Raw genomic sequence first — 13,753 nt, 5'->3', positions numbered from 1 at the left:
ATCTTAGATCGAATCTACGAGAAAAATGAGTTACACCGTTTTAATTTCGTTTCACATATCATCCTGTAGTTATGGAACCAGAGGTCGGAACCAAACATAATTCAGGAACCTTGTTTGGGAGTATACGACTTTTCATATGAATCTGAGTTTGTAGAAAACGGTTGAGTCATCTCCGAAAATATTTAGTGAAATTATTTGTCACACACGCATTTGCTGATCTCGACGAACTGATTCGAATGGTATATGGATGTTATGTTCTTCCAGCATTTATTGCTGTAAGTAGTTTAAATCAATATAACTATGCAATTGCTTTCAGCTCGAAAATTCTGCCATCATCTGGTTTACATATGGCATATTCGAACGATTATGTTGCCAAAAACGAACCGTGCTAAAATCGGTCCGAGGCAAAATAGCATGCTGTACACAGTCTTTTGGGTACTTAAAAACAAACGTATGTAACAGTAATAAAAATCGTGTTTTAAGTTGCCCCCAAGCATTTCTTTGCCAGACAGCGCTCAAAACTTCTACTGCTGAAATAGGGGAAAAAGTCGCTTACATAAAAATTTCGATATCTCCGTTAAAAATGGACGGATTTTAACAATCTATGGCTTGTTGGATAGGTATTACCGTGGAAAGTCTGAAAATATATTCTGTTTTCAAGGTCAATTGTGACAGATGCTGTCAAAAAATTTTGACATAAAACTTCGTATAACTCAAAAAGTAAACATCCGATCTCAAAACCATTCAATAGCGTTTTGGGTGACGGAGAGACCTTTTATTTGCGACTAGTTTGATCAAAATCGGTCCAGCCATCTCTGAAATCTCGACCTCTTAGTTGACAACACACATACAGACATACACACATACACACACACGGACATTTGCTCAGTTCGTCGAGCTGAATCGATTGGTTTCTAAATTTTTCTAAAGTTTAAGCGAATTCTATACCTATTTATTATATTTATAAAAAAAGGTAAAAACCCTTCTTAGTCCACTTAGTAGAATTTTCATAGATATTGCATGAAACGTCGAGATTTAGTGTCATCTCAAAATTTTTCCCAGAAATTCGGTTTAAAAAAAAAATAATTTTTTTTTTTTTAGATAACACTAAATCTCGACGTTTCATGCAATTTTAAGAATTTTGGCATCGAAAAAAATTTTCGATTGCGGAAATACCTTCCCCCTATGGTGCTTTTTCAAGATCGAAAATTTTCAAACTTCAACCGCTGGGTAGCACCCCTTACCCATGTTCGATTTAGCTCAAATTTTGCATGAGGACTATTTTCGACGTGCTTAATCTTTTGAAAAATTGGCACCGTTATATACATTAGAGCGGTGAAAAAAAACGTGTTTTGTCGGGAACGTCACTTATACCATTATATCTCCGGAACCAAAAGTTTCAGCCATTTGATCTTTGAACTTGATCAATGGCCTAATAGTAGCTTTCAAACGAGCATAAGTTTGTTAAAATCGATTCAACCATCTCTGAGAAAATTGAGCGCGTATAAATATTTTCGAAAAGTGCACATACACACACACAGACATTTTCCAATTTGAGTCGAATGGTATATAACACTATGGGTCTCCGAGGCTCCGTTCAAGAATCGGTTTTTTCAGCAATTCTCATACCTTTCTATAGAGAAAGGCAAGAATCCCGTTTACAGGAGAAGCTTCTTTAAAGTATTCAAGTATTGCTAGTACATTTATGATACCTTTTTCCGAGATGTCATTTGCGGTTTTAATGTGCTTTAACATAACTAATTTTTGGCAATTTAGGCACAGAGATTGTAGCCAATGCGCAAACCTTCTGAGTTCGTATGTAACCAGTGTCTTCTGCAGATACGAGACTCCCTACGCTATTACGACATATGAAGGTATCGGCATAGTCTTGTGCCTTCGTATTGCAATGAATATCAGAATTTCGGTGTCAAGCACACGCATTTCTGTTATACTTCAAATTTGTCGTACAAACGAATTTGACTTTTGAATTATAGAAGCATTCCTACACAGTTCGAAAAAATCTTGTGAATTTACATCTTATAAGATGAATATAAAAGGAGCGTCGTATCTATATTTGAGAACGTGTAAAATTGTGTGATTTGAAAATTACATGACTTGAAACCGAATAAAATAAAAAACAAAAGATCGATAGCAACCGCGCGACTTGAACCAAGAACCATCAGATTACATAGCACATCAGTTAATCGACTGAACCACAGAAGTCCATATCGGTTTGATGAATAATTGATACATATAAATCCATACAGCGTCACTCGATAGCCGAGTGCAATTTACATTCGGAGCCTGTAAAATTCTGTACGAGTGAAATATTGCGTCATTTGAAAAGTTACGTAGTTATGAATTGTATCGTTTGTAGAATTCTGTCACATGTAAAATTCATATTTTTGTTCTGTGTTTAGAACCGGAACAACTAGAGACGATGCACTGATCTTCACAGTAGAATAGACGCAGATTACTGATGGGAGTCTCTCAGGTAAAGACACAACAATCAACCAGTTTCGATATCAAAAGAACTCTTCCCTAGCAGGTCTCCGCGCAAGCTTGTGTAGTCGAAACAACTACTTATACAACCGGGCGGCATTATCGATTTTATCTAACCGGTTAGTCAACCATCAACCCGAGTCATAATAATCATCATTTTGCCTACCAGACCTACACGACCCCCCACCCAAACAGACACCACAACGGTCCGAAAGGACACCGACAGTGCAATTTGCATGGTAATGATATGCTTGTACCGAGTGTATGTTTGCGAGAATGACAACGGCAAAAAAAAACAAAACGGTGCTGCACCAAACAACGTCGCGCACACTAAATTGGAAACCGTACTTTAATCACAGGTTGTCACCAATTTAGTCGCCATTACGTCACCTTGGCTTGGCAAGATAATTTTTCTATTAAAATTTGTTCTCGATCGACCAAATTTGATAATGTTGGCTGGGCCTTCGCCGGGAATTATGGCTTACTTTCTAAACGCGATTAGCTTGCGAATTCATGCTCTGGAGTGACGAATCCGTAACCTGTTCGTGTTCCAAATCGTACAACAGGGTGTGAATTTATGTATGTTTCGTTTAGGGTCGACGGGTGAAAATGGATTGTTTTTGATCATATCAACGAAAGGGTAAAAAAAATAAAGACGTTGATTTATTTGTGATAAATAGTTTCGTTCATATCAAGTGCCGTGTAATTTTTGAAAGTCGACTGTGAATGTGCTAAAACCGAAGCAAACTTTAGGTTGTTTGTTCATTAGTAAAAACCAGATCCTTGAATTTAATTTGTTAGCCCTTTAAAACCAGCATGTCAATGAAGTCATGCGTTGTCTACCGGAAACGAAGGTCAAGTCCAATGACTATTTGCTACTACTGTCAAGCCAAGACAGAATGTGGCTGATAGCGTCGTTGCACTTGAAACAGCACATTTTTTGACAAAAGCCCCACACTCATAAATCTAAAAAAAATTCTAAATGTGACATGATAGAGGTCCCCTGCCACTTAGCACACTTGACCAGTGCGGTCGGTTCCGCGGTCAGTACGGGTACGGCGCGCGAAGATTAATCATGATTACAGTCATTAAACATTTGCGCTAATTTATAAAGCAAACACGGTTTTTTTTTCAAAAGCCGCACCGCCAGCCACCGGCAAAATGGCAACGACCGGTGAGTGTTCATGATGACTACTGAAACTGACCGATTGGAGCATTGGGGCTTTGTGGCCCGGGGAAGGAGGACCAGAAAACCATATCGGCGAGACCAGACTCGCGCATCGCGAATTCGATGCGGTCGTGGAATATCGGTTAAATAAGCATTTGTATTCATCTAATTTGCCACCGATGCAGAAGACGAATCCCGGTGACAGAAGGCGGAAACCGCCGCCGCCAACGCCACTCTAGGGAGGGCCACTAATTAATGGCAATAATCAAGCTAATGACGATGATGGACGGTGAATGAGTGCTTGAGGTTCGGAAAGGCGGCGGTATCGATTACCTACTGTTGGATATGCGGCGATGCTACACAAATTACGGTTATTGATTCTAACAGGTAAATCAATTACCATGTACAAACAGTTCCAATTAGAATGGGAAATTGATTATACATCCGACATGGAGACAAATTACGAAAACAATGGATTTTCTGTTTCTTGTTTCAATAATCGAATGGAGCCGAAAACTGATCGTGGTTTACTATCTTTCGTCAAATTTCAAACATTCGACATTGATTCAAACGACTGAACTATTCGGCATTATAACGTAATCATTTGCCTTTCAACCGGCGATTGCACACGGAGAAAAAAAAATAATTCATGAAACATGTCTTTTCATGAAACCATGCCATTACATAAATTAACATTCAAATTCATTGAGATAAATCTACAAGGATCAGCCCCATTTCGAGCCATTGATGAGGAACCAAAATCACCAAACCAATCAAACAGTTCATTTAATCGTCACACTTTTGAGTTCGCAATTGCACAATAGTATGCTTATGGCGTTTTCGTTTTTAATTTGCACTACACCGGTGCAGTGCTACACTGAGGCATGAATAAACGAACAAAAATGACGAAAACATAAACAGTAACCATTGACTACAATACACGATTCCATTGCACAGAGCTACACCAAACTTTTGATGAGTGCTACACCAGTGGTATCGGTGCAGAAAAAGTGTAGCACTGGTGTAGTGCAATTGGTAAAAACGAACGGTTTCAGTGCAGTTTTCGCTACACCAGTGTAGTGCAATTTAAAAACGAAAACGACATTAGATTGATCTTGATTAGGAACCAACACCGAACATTGTTTGTTTTGATTTGTATTTGTTTGATAGCCGACGAAATTACACCAATATCCCAAATGTATGCAATTATATCTTTATACATACTTGCGATACGATTTTGATATTTAAGCTTCTCTTCGCCAAGCTTGTGTTCAAGTTTTGTATGCAAGCAGTTATTTTTATAGCGTTAAGTTTCTCTACCATTATGCGATTTCGGTTGAAGCGATAAACTTTTTCTCATTATTAATCGAGTTCATCTTAAATAAATTAGAAATTAATCTTAAGCACTTAAAATTTACCCTGCGGTAGTTGTCAATTTCTCAGGCGAAACGACATAACATGGAGTTTCATCCGAGCTTGCATGACACAAGATCAGAGCATACCAATTAAAGCTTCAAATCGTTTTATGGCACGTTTTGTCCGATAAGTCCGATCATCGGTCCGATTATCGGACCGATTGAGCACGATATGGGACCGATCGTAGCGCTTCGATCGGGCCGCCATCGGACAATTCTGCACCATTTGCATCAACCGCGACGACCTAAAAAAGTTTTATGTTTATATTATGTATCGCTATAGGAACAGAGCGAAGGAACATCAAACAAGGCATTTTCGAGCCGATGTCTCCCGGATAGGGTGTGAAATACATTCTTTTGTTTCGAACATAGAGGCTTTAACCTTAAGGTCATTCGTCTCTTAGGGCCAGAAAAACTCTAACTCTATGTTCGGAGTTGGAAATCCAACCCCGATATATCCCATCCCCTGAGAATCAGACATCCGCTCTCTGCTTTGGTATTTCTTCACTCTTTTATTCTACCGATACACTATGTAAGCTCGAAACGCAATCAAAAGCTTTCTTGCACGATGCGTCCGATGTTCGGATTTACTGGGTCTTAGCATGCTACGCGTAGAGCTGAAACGTTAGCTATAATTTTGCTTCTATTTATAGATTCGCGTGCTTCCAACAGCTTCGCTTTTGCATCGATTGACCAATCAGAGCGATGCTTTCCCTTTGATATATCGCTTACTCCTTCAAAACCGTCGTCTATGGCAGGGAAATCCGATATGCCGGACAGTTTTAACAGATAAAATAGGACACTGCTCGCTACTAACCAAAATTTCAATCATTTACAATTGAAAATACGTGGCTTTATACATTCAAATCGAAACTTAGAATTATTTCCAAATTATCAAATAATGAAATAATAATAATAATTGATACAAAATATACTGAGCTGTAAGTGTTTAAAGACTGATCACATTTCTGCGTGTATTTTTCCTTGAGTTTCTAATTTGCACCCCTATATAGAAAAAAGATGTGTTCTACATAAAAAAATACTGATAGTGAGAGCGGTGACTTGAACCGACAAGCATTTGATCACAAAGTACGTCCGTTAATCGACTGAGCCACAGATGCACACACCTGCTTGGCAGTGGCAGTCGCACTTGCTAGCTGAATCGAAATTACATTTAAAGCCAGTAAAACATTAAGTCATCATATTTGGAACTCTCCGTCATTTGACTAATTAGGTCCTAATCAATGCCAGCAAATGTGGGATTAGGTCATCTGCAAAATTAATTTTTTTTTGTGCTTGGTTTTACCCGTAGTTGACACATTGTAGTTTATGAAAATACAAAAACATTTTTGGAGTCTAATAAATCACTTGATTATCGCTGAGGCCACAAAATCCTTCCGAACGGTTCGACAGTTAATGAAAAAAATTAAGATAAGAAACAATTCTATAACTTTTCTATCATTTCTTTCTTTTCAGGTAATAACTTTGGTTTCGATTCGCATTGGAGACACTTGATAAAAACATGTAAGTTAAAAATAGTATAACACTGGATCACCAGATATTTACTGTTTTGCCTTTCTCATATAGAAAGGTTATGCAATCACTGTGAAAACCAACTTTTAAACGGAGGCCCGAAGGGCCGAGTGTCATATACCATTCGACTCAGTTCGTCGAGTACGCAAAATGTCTGTGTGTGTGCATGTTACGTTTTTTTGCACTAACTATTCTCGGAGATGGCTGAACCGATTTTCTCAAACTTAGATTCAAATGAAAGCTCTTTAGGTCTCATACGAAATTCCTGAATTTCATTTGGATCGGACTTCCGGTTCCGTAGTTATGTGCAAAAAGTGAAAACATGTGTTCTAACTTTTCTCATAGATGGCGCGACCGATTTTCACAAGCTTAGGTTCAAATGAAAGGTTCTGTGGTCTCATACAAAATTCCTGAATTTTATCCGGATCCGGAAATATAGGGTAAAGTGTGTTAAAAATTTTATACCATCACTGAAAAGGGCGAAAAATCGTAAACAATTTTCTAAATCGACCTCAAATCTTTGCCAATTGATAGATTTTATCAGTAGACAGTCAAACAAACCGATTTCAGTTATTTTTCCAAGAATCGAAGAAAATTATTTTGAAGAATATCACAGTATTATATATGATAGTATGATTGATACGAGAAAGGCATCATTACACTACTAGGTGGATTAAAACAGGTTTTAAAGGTATCAAACCCTGAGAATGAGACCATGTTTGTTTTGCGTATTGTTTTCGACATCTATATTAAAATCGAACAAGAACTGGACAGTAAAATTACTTGACAAAGACGTGAATTACGGAACACACAATCTAAACAGAGCAAAGCAAAGTCTTGGCATTACATTCCTTTTATGGAATTTTGTCTTTCTGTTTCAACAGACTTCGAAGCCGATTCTTAGTGTACAGAATCATTGCATGGCTAGTACTATGGATCCTACTGACACTAAGAATCCTTCCAGGTCGGGGCTCGAACATACGACAACTGGCTTGTAAGACCAGCGTCCTAAGCATTGAACCGCCAACCCGGGACAGAGCAAGTTCATTTATTACGACGTGCAACAGTTCAAACAAAAGACTGCTAACGCACTGATGTGTCGAAGACGGAACGGAAAAATGTGAGCACTTAGCAAAAGCCGGTTACCCACCAGAAGTATAATTAAAACAATGCTTTTTATTATACTTCTGGTGAAATTTTTCTGTGCCAGTGATTTATTTAAACAAAATTTTCTCGATTTTTTTCTGTCCCTTCTTAAAGTTTTATTGGAGTGTTTCCGACATATTCCCATGAAATATCCATTTTCTAGATTTTGTATCTCATATATCTTGAAAATGACTTGCATTTAGGAAGTAGCTATCTGTTAACCTTTTCATTAAACGTAGCTTGGAGAATAATATTTTATTGCTATAAAAACATTATATTTTTTCCTATAAAAACATCGGTAAAAAGTTTTTTTTTTCGAGAAACATTTTTATCGATTATCTCATTCATCGATCTCTTAAACATTCAATAGTTTCTCTGTAACGTGACGTTTTTTGGTTAAAAAAATTAAATAAAACCTTTTTTTATCCATCTAGTGGTGTAATGATGCCTTACTCATACTTATATTTTCATCACTAGAAGATTCTGTCAAGATTTTTTCTTTAAAACTTGAATAAAAAAAAACTTATTTTGGCTATAACCTACCATAGAGCAATTCCAGGAATGAGTAGACGAAAAAGTGACAAAATCAGAATCGACCTTCTCCGATTTGGATGAAACTTTGCACATGGCTTCAGTATGGCAAACCATAAGTTTTGAACCGATGGAGAGGTCAATCCGACTCACGACTGATTTTTAAAAAGGGCGTAAGTATTTTTGCATTTCACAAAAATTGCCTTTTTCAAATCGGAAACCGTTAATCGTACAAAAATGGCGTTCAGGAAGAAGTTGTAGGGAATCGATTGGGCACTTTAAAAAAATATTTTTCTCAATAATTACAAAAAAATCCGAAAAAGTTAAATTAAAAGTTTTAATTTTTTTTGAGAATTTTTATTTGAAAGCCGTTATTAAAACCTACAGATTGATGACTATCCAATCCGTGCCTTTTGAAAAATGAAGAAGTTACAGCTAAAACAATTTACAGATATATTCGAAATTTCAATTTCTCGTTGAGAGATAATCATTTAAGCAGTAGAATATTATTCTACAGGGTAAAGGCAATAAATTTGTTCATGATATCCTTTCTTCTAAAAATAGCTGTTCTTGAGATACTTGGGTATTTAATTACAACACCATTTTTTAAATTTCCATGAATTGTTTATTTGCTTGCTATATCTACAATTATTACATGTACATGAATAATTCTGGTGGTGGTGTTTTTTTCTTCCGTACCAGTACGTATCGATGCGTACCGGTTTTGCACCATTTTGTATGACAGTTTGAAAGTTTTGATACTCATCGCCTTATAATAAAGGATCTGGTAGATATTACACAGTATCCTTCAAGAAAATGTGAGCTTTAATTTGAATCATGATTTGTGAAATTCGGTTTAACCGTTGCTGAGAAATCGAAATGAGTTCCGTTTTTTCGAGCTTTTCTTCCCTATTACCGGTGCGTTCGGAATCGGAAACCGGGAACTAGTAGTCTCAAAGTAGATTCATATATTCACTAACTAACAAGATCTGCCAACTAGATGAATTTAGCAACAAGTTTTATATAAAATTAGCACCTCGTTTTGCCATCACTTTTGAAAAAATCCTCATGAAATTGAATTTTTTCACTTATCGTGCTGTAATACCGGAACTGAAAGTCGGATCTGGATCAACATTGCTGAAACTTTTCAATTTCAAGTACTTTTATTTGCATCTTAGTTCGTAAAAATCGGTTAAGAAATTTCCGAGAAAATTGAGTGCGCATTTTCTCATAGATTTGCACATATTGCCTTGTAATTCTGGAACAGGAAGTCGGATTGGGATAAAATTCATTAGCGATCTATGGGACCATAAGACCTTTTATTTGAATTTAAGTTTGAGAAAATAGGTTCAGCCATCTCTGGTGAAATCGAGTTACATTATTTGTCACATATACACACTGAGAATTTTGAAAAACATAAATTTATATTTAATTTTTTCAGTGAATACTTTTTTTAGAATTTTCTAATTGTCAGAGAATCGAATACCAACAACTTCTACTTAGACCTAGTTTTCGTAGAAGCTATAGATTTCGAGTTATAATTGTTGAAAAGATGGTGTGGCTTAAAAGGGACGGGTATAGCGTGATGGGTAAGTCGATACCTTTCACGCAGCCCGCCTGGGTTCGATTACCAACCCCGCACATAGGGTCAGAAAGTTTTTCTGGTCCGAAGAGGCGAATGAACTTAAGGTTAAAACCTCTATAATCTAAACAAAAAAAAATGTGGCTTAAACACATACACCGAGGTTTCTTTTACGCTGAAGATACGTACCGCGTAAAAATACGTAACAAAAACCAAAAACACGTAACTTTGGAAATCCGCGTAAAAAAACCACGTGACAACAGAAATTCGCGTAAAAACCGCAAAACTGAAGATTTTTTTTTTGATGCCAAATATCTTAGAAATGCATAAAACGCCCAGATTTGATGCAATCTCGAAAAAAAAATGGAAAATAGCGATTTTGAAACCGTTTAATTTCGGAAATCCGCGTAGAAAAAAACCGCAAAACTGAAGATTTTTTTTGCGGATTTCACTTTATTTATTTTTTTATGCCAAATGTGCTAGAAATGCATGAAACGTTGAGATATGTTGTAATCTCAAAAAACAGGTTTTGGAAAAAACGACTTAGACTTAGAAAAATTAGAAAAACGACTCAGACTTTGAAATTTTTTTGATATTTCCAAAATCAAAAATATTGTTGATGCCGAATGGGTAAGAAATGCACGAAACTTTGAGATATGGAGTAATCTCGAAAATTTTGTTTTTGATAAAACATCGATTATGTAATTTTGAAATTTCCGGGATCAAAATTTTTTTTTATCTCAAATATTCTAGAAATCCATGAAACGTCCAGATCTGGTGTAATCTAAAAAAAATGTTTTTGAAAAAATCAACGGAAAAATTTTGAGATTTCCTAAATTGAATTTTTTTAACCTAAATGTCTTAGAAATGCATGAAACGTTGAAATATGGTGTATTTTCAAAAAATAAATTTTGGAAGAAAAACGTTTGGGACGTAGAGAATTTGAGCCCGCGTAACTTCGGAAATCTGTGTAGAAAAAAAAACAGTAATATTGAAGAACTTTTTTTTGGTGCCAAAAAAAAATTGAAAAAAATCGACTCTGGGACTTTTGAGTTACCGAAAACGAAAATTTTGTTTGATGATTTGACATCTTAGAAATGCATGAAACGTCAAGATCTGGTATAATCGAGCAAAATTTTGCTTTTTAAATTGAAAATTTTCTAATTGTCAGAGAGTTGACTTAAAAAATACCTTATTAAAAACACGGGAACTCGACGTTCATTTATTTCTAACACAAAACAAAAAAAAACCGCGTAACTTATGAAATCCGCATAAAAAAAACGCATAACTTCGGAAATCCACGTAAAAAAAAGCGTAACTTCGGTAATCCGCGTAAAAAACCTCATAAAAAATCGCGCAAAAACAGACGTACGATGTACGCCCTTTAAAAAAATTAGTCATAAATGAAAAACATTTCTAGACCGGTGAAAAAATAAACTTTATTTGCTGTACTGAACACACACGCAAAGTTTCATGCATATCGAATATGGTCGTGCCAAGAGCCAGCCGATTGGAGCGCATTCGAAAATCTCAATATTCCTAGTCAATTAAAACTTTTTTAGTCGATATGACATCAGATTTCAACGATTCCATCATTTCTACAACAGTTGGCATTAAAATATATTTTTGATTTCGGAACTTTAGTGACTTTTCAGAATAGAAAAAATTGACCGTCGGCCGGTACGCCCTTTTCAAAAATTACTCTTACCCACATCCAATTAGCTCAAATTTTGCATATGGACTTTTTTGAGGTGCTCAATCATTTGAGCACTACCGCCTTTACAAATTTAGCGAAGAAAACCTACAAATAATAGAAAATGTACTTTTCTTACAACACGACACCATGATAGTGCGTATGTTTAGGAATAACCCTACTCGGGGCCTGCTAGAAGCCAAGATTCTGCTTTCCAGTAACGTTATCATTGTCGGCTTTGACAGAATTAAGTGACGTTTACCAGAAACCCACTAGCAATTCAACAAACAATTCTATCAGATGAAGTGACTTTTTGACCGTGGGTTAGAGTAAAGCGTGTCTGGTTGGGAAACAGAACTGATTTCGTGAGGCGCATTAGTTCGATTGAAGCCCTACGACGACTTTCTTGGCGAAATCGTCTTCGATGACCAAGCTATGAAAAATACACGGCAAAATAGACGGATTTTTCTCCAGCGATGCTCTATTTTCGAAATGCTTTCGAATAACATCTACACGGTCGTCTCTGTTGTACATTGGGCTAGCACTTGGTTATTTGGTAGTTGACAGACAGCTATCATTGCCGCGTACAATTGATAATAAATGGTCTCATTTTTCAACACTTAGTACAAACAGAACTCCCCTCGATCAATTCCTCAGTCTAACCAACCTGTTTAAAGACAATTTTCCAAACATCTTTGCTCTACATTCAAGCGGAAGCAAAACACAAAAATTGAAACGCATCGACCCAACAACAAACTGCCGGTGGCTCCACTTATATTAATTACCTTGTCAATTTCTTCCTGCTTTCGTAATTATAAAAACGGTTACCGGCGAGGGTGCTTCCAAGAGTCGACACCGCCAAAACAGGCGCCTCCGGTTTGTACCCAATCTGTTGTTGTTTACGCCAAGTCGAGCCTTCATCACGCGGTTCACGGAGGAAGATAGAACGAAGAAAGAGAGAAAAAAACAGCCGAAACAGAAGTCGGTCCGGTCCATTCTCGACGTGGACAACCACAAACGGAGACAACGTGCGTGTGTTACAACATTAAACCACCACCGGATGCCCCAGCAGCGAACCGAGCCCCGAACTCGAGGCCTAACCCTAACGAGGGAAACGGATTATGATTTAATTTATATTTATGATTGTTTGATTGGTTTCTGGAGTGGGTTCGAATTCTTACAAATGCATTCGGGAAGTAGGCACCCACCACACCGTTCTCCTTCCGCACGGTAGTCGAAGAGCTACAAATAAGAAAAATTAGAGAGTAAATTTCTGGTTGAAATTTCCAGAAAGGCGTTACTACATTTTTGAAACATGAATTGGCTGTTTGCGGTTTTTTTTCTTGTTTGAAATTGCTTTTCGCTCCGTCGAATCAGCAGCAGTAACAAAATCATTGAACTACCGAATTGCCAACTGCTCACTTCAAGCCAAAAACTACTGCTTTTTGCTTGGCCTTTTCCAACTGCTCGACTCTATGACGACTAGATTGCGGTTTGTTATCCTCACTCGGTTTTCTCGGTTCGTTTGCTGATGATGATGACGATGACAACGGTACTGCTGATGGTGGTGTGGGTGTGGTGGGGCTGTGGCGTTTCGACTGACCTTTAGAATTCGGAAAACGTACGGTTCAAGCTAATGCCGACCCCTTACCGAACGAACTGTGGAATCAGGCTCAATAGAAATAAATTGAACCGATATTGGATCGGATGAACGGCTCAGTTTTATACGATTTCGCCTCCCGATTGCAGTCGGTTCAGTAGGATTTCGTGCGGAATTGGTCTTCAGGGCCGAGGGGAGAGGGGATGAAAAGCAAGATTGTGAATATTGATCGGGTAATCATTTTTAATAAATGGTTGTTTCAGGAATTAAAATTTAATTTTCTGAATACTGAACAATCTCACCGCAAATGACTTTTTTTTTAAATATCATTTTTGCATATTAAACAATTTGCCGGTTTGACTCTAGCCTTACTTTTGAGAGGAGCGGGTCATTTCGCCAAAAGTCGTGTCGCAGAATGCCATATCGCCGAAATTCTTTTTGCCGAAAGGGTTATTTTACCGAAAGGGTCATTTCACCGAAGGGCAAATTCACCGAAAGAAGCGGCGGCCTTTTGCACACAAACCTGTAACCGCCTCGTTTGCCCGATCTGCTTAAAGCTAGATTTCTTTGCTTCAATTAGGTC

The 13,753-nt window shown here is 37.2% G+C and overlaps 2 protein-coding genes across 7 annotated transcripts in view; one reads left to right on the top strand and one right to left on the bottom strand.

The window, feature by feature from the left end:
- LOC131438595 (HIV Tat-specific factor 1) overlaps nucleotides 1–13,753 on the bottom strand; it is a 188,283-nt gene that overhangs the window by 73,798 nt on the left and 100,732 nt on the right. The gene's annotated exons all lie outside the window — the stretch shown is intronic.
- The window catches only part of LOC131438596 (uncharacterized), a 259,391-nt gene that overhangs the window by 176,305 nt on the left and 69,333 nt on the right, over nucleotides 1–13,753 (top strand). For 2 of the 6 annotated variants that reach the window (XM_058608710.1, XM_058608709.1), the window contains exon 3: nucleotides 6,562–6,609. The exons of the other annotated variants lie outside the window; for them this stretch is intronic. The gene's annotated coding sequence lies outside the window, so the exon portion shown is untranslated. The remainder of the gene's footprint in view (nucleotides 1–6,561; nucleotides 6,610–13,753) is intronic. 6 annotated transcript variants of the gene reach the window in all.

The sequence above is a fragment of the Malaya genurostris genome, chromosome 3 (genome assembly GCF_030247185.1).
Source record: "Malaya genurostris strain Urasoe2022 chromosome 3, Malgen_1.1, whole genome shotgun sequence".
NCBI lineage: Eukaryota > Metazoa > Arthropoda > Insecta > Diptera > Culicidae > Malaya > Malaya genurostris.
Note: the sequence above shows the minus strand (reverse complement) of the source record. Positions and strands in the feature narration are given on the sequence as shown.